General features: G+C 36.2%; 1 long non-coding RNA gene across 2 annotated transcripts in view; it reads left to right on the forward strand.

The window, feature by feature from the left end:
- Positions 1–14,479, forward strand: part of LOC123381486 — a 267,900-nt gene that overhangs the window by 63,755 nt on the left and 189,666 nt on the right. For both annotated transcript variants that reach the window (XR_006588526.1, XR_006588527.1), the window contains exon 2: positions 1,435–1,564. This is a non-coding gene — a long non-coding RNA (uncharacterized LOC123381486). The remainder of the gene's footprint in view (positions 1–1,434; positions 1,565–14,479) is intronic.

A 14,479-nucleotide genomic window follows, 5' to 3' on the forward strand; every position in this document is an offset into this window, starting at 1 on the left:
GCTGGGGGAGAAGGAGTCTGTCTTCTTGGCCACAGATGCCTGGAGTAGACCCTTCTGTATCCTGGAGAGGGGGTGGTGCATAATGTGTACATAATGGAATGTGTCAAGGCCCAAACCCCACAGACTCTTGGTGTTCTTACCAAGATTTAATATATTTTCTTGAATTGATATTTCTGTGTTTGATTTATGCTCTTAGGACAATTTCCAGAGACTTTATATAATTTTCACTAGTTTGTTGCTTGCTGAGGAGTGTGTCATCTGAGCTCCTCACTTCACCATCCTGGAATTCCTGCCTCCCTCATTCATATTTAAGTTCAAATATTCAAATATTGAATAATTCAGACAAAATGATAATACTTTTGTATTTCACTCATCATTACTCCTTGGGTTTCCAGTGTTTTTTCTATTTCTTTTTAAATGTGTTTTGATGCATGGAACTGAAAGGGTTTGAATTTGCCTTTCCTATTGTGAGATGAGGAGCTCACTTCAGGCACGTGTATTTGCCAAAGCAGCATTCTTAGTATTCCTTTACCTGTACTTAATCTTTTTGAGAGAAAACATGGCATTTCTACAATTATTTCTCCCACATGCATCATTTGCTCTTGAATAATAACAGATTGTTTTTTTTTAATGGCAAATGATAATACTGTGCATTTCTGTGGGAGGTAACATCTTTTTTTTTTTCTGAAAAGACTGAAAAGTGAAAATAAAATATCCCTTTAATGGAAATTTCTTGTCATTGCTTTAGTCTGAGATAAAAGAACATAAAGACATGTCATGGCTAGGGAAGACAAGATAAATTGTGATTGGTAACACTGTTTGCAAAACTGAATGGTTCATGGGGAATAAGTTGTATGTCAGGGTCTGTGATAGAATCTTTGGAAAAAACACAGACCTCTAAGGAATGATTTTCAAAGTAGTAGCTTATTGACTTCATTTTGAGTGTAGAACTTCTATAAGAACCTACAGCAAAATGTGTTAAAATCATGACTGTTCTTACATAGCAGCCCTGGGAAGTGGGCTTTAGAAGTGTCCAAATTATAACACCCAGGCCATTATTAAGTATGTGGTATTTTTTCCAGGTACTTTAGTAATTATAAATTTGTAGATTTTTTCCCCCACATAATGATGTAATTAGTGATTTTGCAACCACAATCCCCTAAGAACCCCTTTTTTTAAGGACCAGAGGGTCTCTGTTTTGGCAGTCATCCACTGTTCCAAACAGGCTGGGCAAGTAATGTTTTCTCTGTTCTTGCATTTGAGATCTTTGCCCATTTCTTTTACTATACAAAAATTAAGTAAATTTCTGCCCATGAACCTATTTTAAAGTAAATGTTATATGTCTCAGTACTTTTTACCCTTCTGAGGAATGATTTCAGAAATGTTTTGGAAAAAGTCAACCTTTTACATCTTCACATGTGAACTTTGTTGCAGAGATAAAGCTGTCCATGGATCGCCTTTGGAGAGGATTTGCAAAGGCCAATGTGGTGCTGGTGACTACAGCATGAAGAGTTCCAGAATCTCCCTATGTTCCTGGCTTAAAAGGAACTTGGGATCCCAGGAGGTAAAGGAAAATTTTTGTTCTGATTATGTTACTGCATCTTCTTCATTGTCCTTCTGTGACCTGGAAATGCCTATTTATTAAATAATTACTGTGAAAAGTGGTGCATCACTTGCTCTCTATATGTACATCCAAATACTATATACAATTCAATGTAATTCTGAAAGACAGTGAGTCAGGGAGGCATTGCTTTTCTGTTAGGAGAAGTAGCCTTACCATAGCCACATAGAGCAGAAGTATCAGAGCTGGGACTAAACTCAGATGTCTTCTTCCAAGGTGATGCTCTTTTTGCTATGCTTCAGAGGAAGGGTAGTGTGGCAGGGGTAGCAATGGGACATAGGAGATACTACAGAAGTAGGCTCCAGTGGGAGGAGAGAAATGACACAGTTTCTAGGAAATGAGGGGCAATAAAGTAAGCATGCAGTAGAGGAGAGGGTCTTCCTCTCTTTTAGTTTTTGAGCATGAAATGCACCTCACTTAGGATCCAGAATTTTAACTTTCTGAATCCCCAGCAAACAAAGATGTAAGTCATTTATTAAGAAATTTTTTAAGTTGCTTTCCTGAAGGTTTTCAACCTTTTAGGTTCTGAATATTATAAAATTTTACCAGACTGTGATTTTGAAAAACATTGTATTTTGTAAACCTAAAGCTAGGAAGTATGGATGGTTTGGGGAATCTTCTTTGTACCTTCTTTTATAAAAAAGAAAAAAATTATCAAAATTATGTGTACATCGTTAAGAAAACTAATAGGATAGAAGAATTTTCATTGTTCCACCTTTTCCCATCCCAGTCTGCAGAGGCAACCTGGACTTTTTGTTTTACATCTGGAAGTAAATATGCATTGAACACAAATTCTGGAGTTTTCACCTTTAAACTTTTCATTCTTCTTGCTATGACAGATAATAGATGATATCTGAGGATATATGAGGATGCCATCTCCCACCTTTATTTCTCCCCATTTTCTTAATTTTTGAAAATTATATCACTATTCAATTTCTCATTTTTTTACCTTTATAAAGATACATTTTCATATAACCTCTACTTACTTTAGTTGTATTTCTTTGTTTTTAGTTTTAGACAGTGCCTCTAGACTCATCACTTTATATGATGAATATATTAACCCCCTACCCTTCCTTCCACCTGTTCCTTCCTTTTTCTACCTCCCAGCCTCTGAAGGCTGCATTTTTCACAAGACTGTTAACATTTTCATACCATTCTATAGCTGTTGTTAAGTTGTCTGTGTTTTGTGCATAACTCTAGATGTTAGAAATTAATAAATACCATTCAAGTTTTGTCTGTTTTAAATAATAATAGCTAATTGATTGCTTACAATGTGCCAGGCACCGTTCTAATTGCTTTGTATACAACAGCTCAGATTTCTTTACACATATAAATTAGTCCCCCCAAAATATTTTATAGGTATGGAAACTGAGATGTTGGCAAGTTAACTAACTAAAAGTGGTGGTCATGATTTATATTAGTATAGGCTTGCTCAGTGCATTTCTGTCTTTTTTTTTTTTTTTTTCTTTTTTTTTTCTTTTTTTTTCTTTTTTTTTTCTTTTTTTTTCTTCTTAAGGTAGGCTCCATGGCCAGCATGGAGGCCAACACAGGGCTTAAACTAATGACACTGAGATCAAGACCTGAGCTGGGATCAAGAGTCAGATGTTTAACTGACTAAGTCACCACACACCCCTTTGAGTTAGCTTTTGTTATGTACCAAATCACACCAAAATTTCAGTGACTTAAAACAGCACCATTTCTTTAGCTCATGATTCTATGGGCCAACAATCTGGTCTGGCCTTAACTGAGTAGTTCTTTGGGGTTTGGCTGGTTTGCTCCAGCATCTGTAGGCACTGAAGTAACCCTGCTTCTGCAGGTTAGATGGATATTGGTTGGGGCAAAGGGGAAGAGTAGCCATGTGTATCTCATCACCCAGTGCTAGTCTGGTTTTGCTCAGATGACTGCTGGTAAGGTTCTGAAAGAGAGAGCAGAAGCAGGCCAGGTGCCATGAGGCCTAGGCTTGGAAATGGCACACTGTCACTTCTGCTGCTTTCTATTGGCAAAAGAAGTCACATAATTGGCCCACATTCAAGAGTAAAGGAAATAGACTTCACTTGTTGTTGGGAATTGCTAGAAAGTTATGTTATAGTAGTGTGCTTATAGAGAAAGGTGGAGAATTGTGGCCATTTTGTATTCTGCCATGGTTCCTTTGACCATTACATGTATTGCTCTCTATTATATAAGTGTTATTCATTGGAGAGCCAATGTGTGCTATGATTACATTTCAGTCTCTACAGTTTCGATGTTATCACTTAACATGAAGAATAAAATTGAAGAGACCTCTTTCATAGACTCCATCAGTTGCTCAATTATTATATTTTATTTTACTTTGTTTTATATTAGGCCATTTCTTTCCCATACATTCCCCCCCACCCAGGATTTATGATTGCCATCTTCCCCCTTAAGAAATAAATGCTTACTTTATTATACCTATGATGATTTATAGCTATTTGTTTACTTTTTCTAATGCTTATAATCCATACCTTTTTTTTTTGTCTTGAAGATATTCCTGGATCCAAATGATTCTGGTTATAATTTGCACAGATTGCTTTGTAGGTTGTCACCCTGGGATTTCTTTTCATGTATTTTTTTGGTTTGTTGTTTGTTCTTTGTGTCTTACATCATCTTTCTTGGTTTTCACTCCTATTTTGCTGGGAGATAGCTTTAAGCAACTTCTACAGAATATAAGTAAACTTTCTGAGGCCTTATGTCAAAAAATGATTTGTTTTCTTTTTACATTTATCTGAAAATTTGTCAGGGTGTAGTTTTTTAGGACTGAAAAACTTTCTTTTGGTATTTTGAAAATCTTGCCCAACTGTCTTCTCGCTGCTACTTCTAATGAGAACTCTGACAGTAGCCTGACTCTTGTTCCTCTGTAGGTGCTGTGTTTTGTTTGTCCTCTCTGTTTCTCAGATGTTAGATTTCTCTCTCCTTTTTGTTTTGAAATTTCATAAAGTTGTGTTTAAGCATGGATCCTCTGTTAATGTCTGTTAGATCCTTTTGAATTTTTACGTCTTCAGCTTTGGGCAATTTTCATTTATTACTGTTTTGCTAATAATCTTTCCTTTGTTTTTTCTGTTCTCGCTAGAATTCCTATTCGTCACATGTTTGACTTTTTAGATTGATTCTCTCTATATGTTTATTTCTATCTTTTGTTCCACATTCTGGAAGAATTCCTCAGCTTTTAATTTTTTTTCAATCATGCTTTTAATTTTTTAGACCATTTTCTCATTTTCTGATTTTTGCTTTTTTCATTGCATTCTGTTTTTCTTTTTAGCTCACATGTCTTCTTGAACATTTGTATTATCTATGAGAGATTAATTTTTTTTAAATCAGTTTCCTTCAGATTCAGTTTTTCTATTTGTTCACTTTGGCCTTTATTTTTCATGTAGTTAGTTTTCTTCAAATGACCTCTAATGTATGGGTATCTGTTCATATATTAGAATGAGAAAGTAGGTAGGCCCTCTGAGTTCCATGTGTACAGGTAGACCTAGTCAACCTGTAGTCTTAACTCTAAAATGAGTGGGTGGGAAGCTATTCCTGACTGAGGGTGTACGAGAAGAGAGTGAGGGGTTGATCATTCATATAGAGAGACCTTTTATTAACCCTAGTTTTTCAGGCCACTTCCAAACCCCATCCACTCATTGGCTGATTTGTATTTCACAGTAACTCCAAGATTCTACTCCCTCAATGACTGAAATTCTCTTCACAAATATTCTAGTCTGTAACTTTCTCCTTTCTATTTCAGTTATTGACATTCTTTTATTTCTTTTCTATCTTAGGTATTTGTTGAAAATTTACTCCCTCAAACTTTAGAGAATATAATTCTCTATTATAGATTTACACCTCTTTTATTCCTTCAAAATAGTTTTAAGAGGTTCTGGAGAAGAAGGAAGGGGAAATGTGTACTCTCAGTTGGACACTTTTACCCAGAAGATTTCTCCATACCTTACTTTTCAAAAAGAAAAATCCTAACTTTAGGTATTCTACTTCAGAGGAATATTAAATCTTATTTAATTGATGAAGGGACCCTCTTTCATGTGGTAACATCTACGTTTGCTATATTTTTAGGTCTTTTTATCTAAAAGTTCTTAAAAAACAAAGCTGTTTATACTTTAGTATCTACTTGGTTATAAATGAAAAACTCATATTGGTGTACTGATATACTATCCAGATATCATTATATTATTGAATATTATAGGACTGTTATATTCTCCTCTCCTAGCTGTCCTGGGATTATCTGATATATGGGACAAGAACTGTTAACATACATGTATATAAATATGCTTAATTAACATAGACAGATTTCTTGTCAGTGGTTGGTATATTAATCTGGCAAATCCTCCTTCTCTTATCCTGCCAAATTTTTGATCCCTTGAAAGTCTGCCAATCTAGTTCTTAATGGCTCTGAATATGGGGAATCCTTCATTTAGACTTTCTTGAAGCAGTGGCCTGCCTTCTTGTTGCTCTTATTGTAATTCTTTTGGATTATTCTATTTCTTGCTTTCCCTGTTTAAAATCCTAGAAAGTCACTTCCTTCCTCACTGGGTTTATTCTCAAACCAAGCTCATATTTTATGAAGTTCTCTTTGAATTCTTCAGGGGATATGGCTTGCATGTCCTCACATTCTTTTCCTCTCTCTTGTGTAAATACATATAGCTCTGTGTCTTCATCATCAGCCAAAGGGTCCCTTAACATCCTCTTGAGAGTTTTCATATACACTTTCCCTGTGGTGGGGGAGGGGGGTTTTTTCTTTGCTGTTTACAGTAGCCTTTAGAAACACAGATTAGATAAACAAGAAGAGACCTTAGAAACTATTTGGACTTTCAATTTCTGCAATATTAGACCATTTGGGAGGGAATCAAGATGCAAGATTAATATTTCTTAGAGGTCTCATTCTATTAAATACGTATATATTCATTTAAGAATATACATTGAATTTTTTATTGAATCCGTGTATACTTGGTGTATTATGGTGGTCAAAGAGCATATATGGATTCTATTTAGGTGTTAATAAAATAATCACACAAATAGTGTAAGATTGAAAGAACTATTATGAGAAGAGACAGTGCCATGTAAAGTGTCATGGTCTTGGAGGTTGAAGAAAGATCTATTAGGAAGTCATAGTTGACTATGGGAGGAATGACACAATTATATTTGCAATTATAAAGTTTATTCAGATTGACTGCAATGGGTGGGGGGCCAGAAAGGATTTGAGTGGAACAGTGAGAGAAATAGTCCAGTTGATGTATGATGGTAGTTTGGACTGAGATGGCAGGCAACACTGGAAATGGAAAAAAGGGGAAAAATGTAAGAGTTATTTAGAAGGTAAAATTGGCAAGACCTTATGATTGGTTACATGGTATCAAAGTGGAAGAGAAAGAAAGGTATCAAGGGTAATTTCAAGGCTTGAGTAGATAGATGGATGATGGTGCCATTCATTATGAGGGCCAGGTTTGGCAGGGAAAGAGATCATGTATTGGATTCTGGACAAGTTAAATATAAAGGTTGGTTTCAAAATCTGAGTGGAAAGACCATGTAGACATTTAGTTACAAACAGACAGCTAAAGTTGTGGTTCTGGAATATTTCTGTTAGTCTACATCCTTCTAAGCCTTTGGTGTTGTCAGTGTTCTGGGCCAAAGCTTTTCTAATAGGTGTGTAGTGCTACCTCATTGTTATTTTAATTTGCATTTCTCTAATGACAGTGTGGTGTTGGGCATCTTTTCATATGTTTATTTTCCATCAGCTATCTTCTTTGGTGAGGTTACAGTCTTTGGTCCATTTTTTAATCAGGTTGTTTTCTTATTGTTGAGTTTTCAGAGTTCTTTGTATACTTTGGATAATAGTCTTTTATCAGATGTGTCTTCTGCAAATATTTCTCCCAATCTGTGGCTTGTCTTCTCATTCATTCTCTTGACATTGTCTTTTACCTCAGGGTTCATTTTTGATGTAAAATTTTATGTTCTGTGCTGTCTGGCTCTGTGTGCTGAGAAATACTTCTGGAATTTGGAAATTCATGTTGAAAGGTGAAGTAGCTTTTGTGAATTCTGAAGTACTCTCTGGAGTGACATTCTAAAATTGATGTCTTAGTATACCCTTGAAGGCTCATATTATATGTGTCAGCATTCACCCCCTCAAAGGGAGTTTTATGCTCTTGACATTGGGCAGGTTTGAGGTTTTGGCCATGAAGTCAGAGCTAAATATTGTTTGGATTCTGGGTCTCTCATTGGAGGTAATTTAAAACTTACTTCCACAAAAATTGAAAGCTACTGCAGTAGTGTAAGAGGTAATATAACTGGTGGAATGTGCATGTGATGAGAAGTAAAAACATCTGGTTTCTAGTGTGAGGGCCAATATGTGGTAGCTGATTACTTTGGTTAGATTAAGTCTTACAAAACTTAACTCCTTATCTGTACACTTGCAATAATATTAAATTAATAATAATACTAATTAGTAATATGCATTGAAGTTTCTTCCATGTCTTTTCATGGCTTGATAGCTTGTTTTTTTTTAGTGCTGAATAATATTAATTAACTAATAATATTGCAATGATTAATTTTATGTGTCAACTTGGGTAGGCCATGGTACCCTGTTTTTGGTTAAACACCCATGTTAATGTTGACCATGAAGGCATTTTTTAAGATGTGACTACCATTGAAATCAATAAACTTTGAGTAAAGTAGATTACCCTCCATAATGTGGGTGGGCCTTATCCCAACAGTTAAAAGTAAGGGAAAAGATTGAGGTCCCCCAAAGAAGAAGGAACTCTGCCTCCAGATTGCATTTAGGCTTGGGACTACAGCATCAACTTTTTCCTAGTTCTCCAGCCTTGAAGATTTTGGACTTGCCAGCCTCCATAATTGTGTGAGCCAATTTTTAAAAATCTCTGTCTCTGTCTGTCTCTCTCTTACACACACACACACACACACACACACACACACACACAAACATACACATACACTCACACACACAGTACTGGTTCTATTTTCTGGAGAACTTTGACTAATACACCTAATACAACTGTCCAGTCATTATCACAGTATGATAAAATCAATGAATGAATGTAACTGTGCTATATAAACTTCAGAATACTACTCTGAAATATAAATGACATAAAACCCAAATATAGATAGAGACTTTCTTGTGTACAGGAGTGATCATTTCCTTGTACTATATTGATATTTGTTTGCCATATCCCACTTCTAAAAATTGTTACAAGGTTAAAGGGCAGATCTGGAAGCCAAAAATGAGCTTGGGAGGATCAGTGAAAACTTGGAATGAGGGTCAATGAAGAGTTGGAATGTGCTGGATCTCAGCAGTTTAAAGAAGAGAGGTAGTTGGTTATGAGCACAAGGAAGTAGATGAAATAAAGATTTCTGGATTCAGTCATTAAGAAGTAGAAGATGTAATTTCTTTCATAGAGTAGGTACTGTAGACCGGTGGTAGTGGATCTCTAGTGTATGGGCAAATCTAAGGTCATACAATGTTTTCTTGAAGGTTGTCTTTATAAAACTTATACTTTAGAAAGTATACTCTAGTGAGCTGTAAGACTCACACCCTGTAGAGTTATCTCAGAAACGTTTACTTTCAAAGAGATATTATGCATCATCAAATGGCCAGGAAAGTTAATCCTTCAGAGTAGAAGGTCTATTTGTGAGTTTAAAAGTGAAGAAGACATTTTACTATCTTATTTCTTTGATCAAATCTGTCTACAGATTGTATGGGAAAGTTCTTAATAAAGAAGTTAAATACAGAGAGATAAGAACTTTCCTTAATATACTATGCACATTTGATGCTATCAAGATTGGCAAATTTCCCAGATCAAAAGCTGCTATTAGCTCACTCTTTCTTTAGCCAACATATTTTCGTTCAAATTATCTACTGTGCACTGACATGCATGAGAAACATCAATTCCTAATAAAAGGTGGCCCAATATTAATTAATGTGCTATATATCTAAGGATCACTCAAGAATACAATTTAATAGATCTCCTTAAGGTAGTGTATTTAATAAATATCCTTTTATTTTTTGCAGGAACCTCACGACCGTATTTGTTTTTAATTACTGGAATAAATGACTTCTGTTCGGATGGTTTTAGATAGATCCAACTAGAGTTGATTCCTTGATGCAAATGCTGATGTGCAAACAGCAAGAGCCTGAATGGCTGCATAATCAATAATGCATCTAAAGGCTTTCAACTGAGTTCAGTCAGAGTATCTATTAGACCTTGTCTCTCAATATCTCATCTCTCTAGCTAATTTTTCTAATGTTCCAGGGAAACTGGCTTCAGTAACTCACCTTACTTTGAGCAATAAGAAGAAAGAAATTAATCCTAGAGGGATGGACAATATCTTTCTACAATGGTTCTGTACATATATGAACCTGATGATGCACAACCAGTACATATTTAGAGTCTTTTATTTATTCAACAATATTTATTAAGTGCTTTCTAGATGTTAGGCATTGTTGGAAATAGAAGACAGGTAGGTTCTCTGATGTTTGTGTACTGTGTGGTGGGAGAAGACATAAGATAAATAGGTAAACCAATAAACATACAAGACATTTTATAGCTATTACATATCAATTCTAAAAGATAATGAGATGAGTATTGTAATGTGGGGAATGGGACTGGCAGGACTAATTTTATAGAGTAGTCTGGGGAGGCCTTTTTAAGGAAATGACTTTAAGCTGAAGATTTGGAAAAAAGAAAACTCCAAGGCAGAGGGAACCATAATCCAGAGACCCCGAAGTAGGATTAGCAGTTAACCTTGAACACATGGGTATGGACTATGGGGAACCACTTATATGTCGATTTCTTTCAATAAATGCAGCATACTATTATAAATGTATTTTCTCTTCCTTATGATTTTCTTTTTTTTTTAAGTTTATTTTTTTATTTATTTTGAGAGAGAGAGGATAGAAAGCAAGCAGGGGAGGGGTAGAGAGAGAGAATCCCAAGCAGGCTGCATGCTGTCAGCACAGAACCCAATGCAGGGCTTGAACTCACTAACCAGGAGATCATCACCTGAACTGAAATGAAGAGTCAGATGCTTAACTGACTGAACCACCCAGGTGCCCGTTCCTTATGACTTTCTTAATAACCTTTTCTTTTCTCTATCTTACTTTATTGTAAGAATACATCTTATAATACACATAGCATACAAAATACATGTTAATTGACTCTTCATGTTAACATAAGCCTCCCCATTAACAGTAGGCTATTAGTAGTTAAGTTTTGGTTGAGTCAAAACTTGTATGTGGATTTTCAACTGCACAAGGGGTCAGTGCCCCTGACCTCTACATTGGTCAGAGCTCAACTGTAACAACCTGAAAAAACAGAAAAGAAACCTGCATGCCACAGTGCAGAGATTAGGGGAAGATTGTGCAGGGTCTTGAAGACTGTGATTGGGAGTTTGGATTTTATTCCAGCTACACTTGGAAGCCACTGGGGTGGCTTTTTTGAGTTGGGGATTGGTATGATCTGCTTTTCCTTCCTTCTGCCACTTTCTCTTTGTACTTTTCCAGCCACTTAGCATTCAGCTTTTCCATGGATTTGGTAAGTCAGTATTGTAAATAATATGTTCTTTGGATAGTTCCTGTCTGTTCAAGTAGTTTCATTCTGTGAAGTGGTAGTTATAGTATTGTTAATTCTTTTTTTTTTTTTAATTTTTTTTTTCAACGTTTATTTATTTTTGGGACAGAGAGAGACAGAGCATGAACGGGGAAGGGGCAGAGAGAGAGGGAGACACAGAATCGGAAACAGGCTCCAGGCTCTGAGCCATCAGCCCAGAGCCCGACGCGGGGCTCGAACTCCCGGACCGCGAGATCGTGACCTGGCTGAAGTCGGACGCTTAACCGACTGCGCCACCCAGGCGCCCCTGTTAATTCTTTTTATAATCACACAATTTCTCCAACATTTTTGGTTAAAAATCACATAAAGTATGATACTGTAATATTTCATGAAGTGAAAGAATTAGTTCCTGTTATATTAGAGTTTGCACACTGATAGCCTATGAGTCATATTCAGTGCATAGACTTGTTTTATTTGGTCTGTTTGGAATTTTACAAATTGGGAGACTTAGCATAAACGTCTGGAGTAATGTGATGATCTTATTTGTATATACCCAATGGCCCATGTTTGGAAAATAGTATTAGAGAAAGAATTTACAAGAAGGGACTTAAGTCAAAACTAAAAGACAAACAGCCTAGGGGTGCAGATTGTACAAAGCCAAAGGAGATGAACATTCAGTGTATATGACTTGTAGTGTTTGGGAAACTGTCACATTACATAGTGCTTAAAGAGGTCTAATAACCCATATTATAGGGGTGCAAACCCCAGTTCTAAAGCTTTTCAAGTGTATGACCTTGGATAAATTATTTTATCTTCCTCTGCTTCCATTTTATTCTGTGTACAATGGGGATAGTAAAGTAGTACATTCTTCATAGGGTTGCTGTGAGGATTAAGTTATTAGTACCTATGAAGCATTTAGAATAATCCTGGTTACTTAGTAACATTCCATAAGTATTAGTTCATTTTACAGATTTAAAAAAAATGGAAACACAAACAACTAATTGATATCATAGAAGTTAGCCAGTAAGTTAGTGGAAGAGTCAAATCCTCAGATCAGGTCTTTTAAGAAACTGCGTTGACGGTATTTCAGGAGTAATTTGAATAGTTTGGCTTGGATACCAGAGCTGCCAGTTTTACCACTGATTAGCTCAATGTTTTATCTAAATCAGCAGTTCTCAATTTTTTGAATCTAAAGATGCCTTAACACTCTTAAAAATTACTGAGGATCCCGGAGAGCTTGTGTTTATGTGGCTTATAGCTATCAGTGCCATATTAGAAATTAAAGCTGATAATTTTAGGAGCATCTGGGTGGCTCAGTCAGTTGAGCATCCAACTCATGATTTCAGTTCAGGTCATGGTCTCAGGACTGTGGGATCGAGCCCCACTTCAGGCTCTGCACTGAGTGTGGAGCCTGCTTAAGATTTTCTCTCTTTCTAGGCACCTGGGTGGCTCAGTCGGTTAAGCATCCGACTCTTGAATTTGGCTCAGGTCATGATCTCATTCATGGTTTGTGAGTTTGAGCCCATCATCAGGCTCTTTGCTGACAGTGTAGAGCCTGCTTGGATTCTCTCTCTGGCCCTCCCCCATGCTCTCTGTCTTTCTCTCTCAAGATAAATAAATAAACATTAAAAAAACAAACTCCTTTAGCTTAAAAAATTATCTACCCCCTCCCCTGCTCTCTCATGCTCTGTCAAATTAAAAAAAAAAGCTGATAATTTTAAGAAAATTTACTCATTAATTCATTAAAAACCAAACCTGTTATACACTATTCATAAATAACATCTTTTTTAATTTTTATTTTTGAGTTTATTTATTTTGAGAGAGAGAGAGAGATAGCGCATGAGGGGCAGAGAGAGAGGGAAAGAGAATCCCAAGCAGGCTCTTCACCATCAGCACAGAGCCTGACATGGGGCTTGAACTCGTGAATAGTGCAGTCATGACCCAAGCCAAAATTGAATTGTATGCTTAACCATCTGAGCCACCTAGGCACCCCATAAATAACATTTTTATGCAAAATAACTGTTTCCAAAACAAGAATATTTAGAGAAAGTGGGGTTACTTTTACAAATCTCTAATGTCTGGCACAAAGACATCTGGATTTTTATATCTGCAACTGCATTTAGTCTGTTGCAGTGTTACTATGGAAAATACCAGTGTACAGGCATCTTGTTATTAATATGAAAGTAGTTTTGACTTGACAGATTTTCCTATAGTCTCTGGGACCCCAAGAGGTCCATTGATCTAGGTAAAATTAGAGATTTGAGATAGAAAAGATACATACAATCTCTGCTCAAGTTCCAAATATACTTTAGAGGTGGAAACTCAATGACCAAGAGCACAACTTTCTAGGGTACAAACATGAAAATCAAACCTTTGTTACCTATATAAGATTAATATCTGTACTTATATATCATTGCAACAAATGCCCACAGCCACCCCCAAAATATTCATTGCATTGCCTAATTATGAAATATTTTCTCTCCAATCCCCACCCCCAACCCAAGTTGTGTGTCTTGAAAGAGCTTAGGTGAAATAGAGATGGTGTTCAATTGGTCAAAAGTAAATTAATGAGTAAAAGCATGTTCTTTGAATTCTCAGGAAAATGAGAAATATGCCACATATTCACCTGTCTTCCTTTTTGTCCGTCCAAGCTCCTTTGGCTCTTCTGAGTGTTATATTAGTTTATTCTTTGATGAAAGTTGTGTAAATCTAGTGGTTTCTTTCTGTAGTTGGTAAGGTTATAGATGGAGCATTTGAAGGATAATTTCTACTTGGTAACAGATATAATCATCTGTGAGGAATTCAGTTCTCTTCTTATCCAATATATCTGATGACTGGCTGTTATTCAGAGGAAGAAATTATTTATAATCAACCCAGCAAAGCACTGATATTTTAAGCTGGTACATAGAAAAGACTTTGGATGAACCATTTCTTATAATAGGGTTCATTCTGATGAGCCCTGAGTATTTGTGGACTCTTCAACAGGCTATGTATTTCCTTTCTTCAGGCAAAGCTTGAAGTCCCACTTCCTCTATAAGTGCTCTCTCTAACATATTTATTCAACATTTGTTGGCTAGCTACTATGCCAAACACAGTGGTAGATACTGGTGACTTAAAGATGAATGTCCAAACTTTATGTATTTCAGGGGTTCAAGAGATAGTTATATGAATAAATTATTTAGGAGCACCTGGGTAGCTCAGACAGTTAAGTGTCTGACTCTTGATCTTGGCTCAGGTCATGATCTCACAGTTTGTGAGACTGAGCCCTGTGACAGCCTCTGTGCTG

This window comes from Felis catus, chromosome D4 (assembly GCF_018350175.1).
Source record: "Felis catus isolate Fca126 chromosome D4, F.catus_Fca126_mat1.0, whole genome shotgun sequence".
NCBI classification, from domain to species: domain Eukaryota; kingdom Metazoa; phylum Chordata; class Mammalia; order Carnivora; family Felidae; genus Felis; species Felis catus.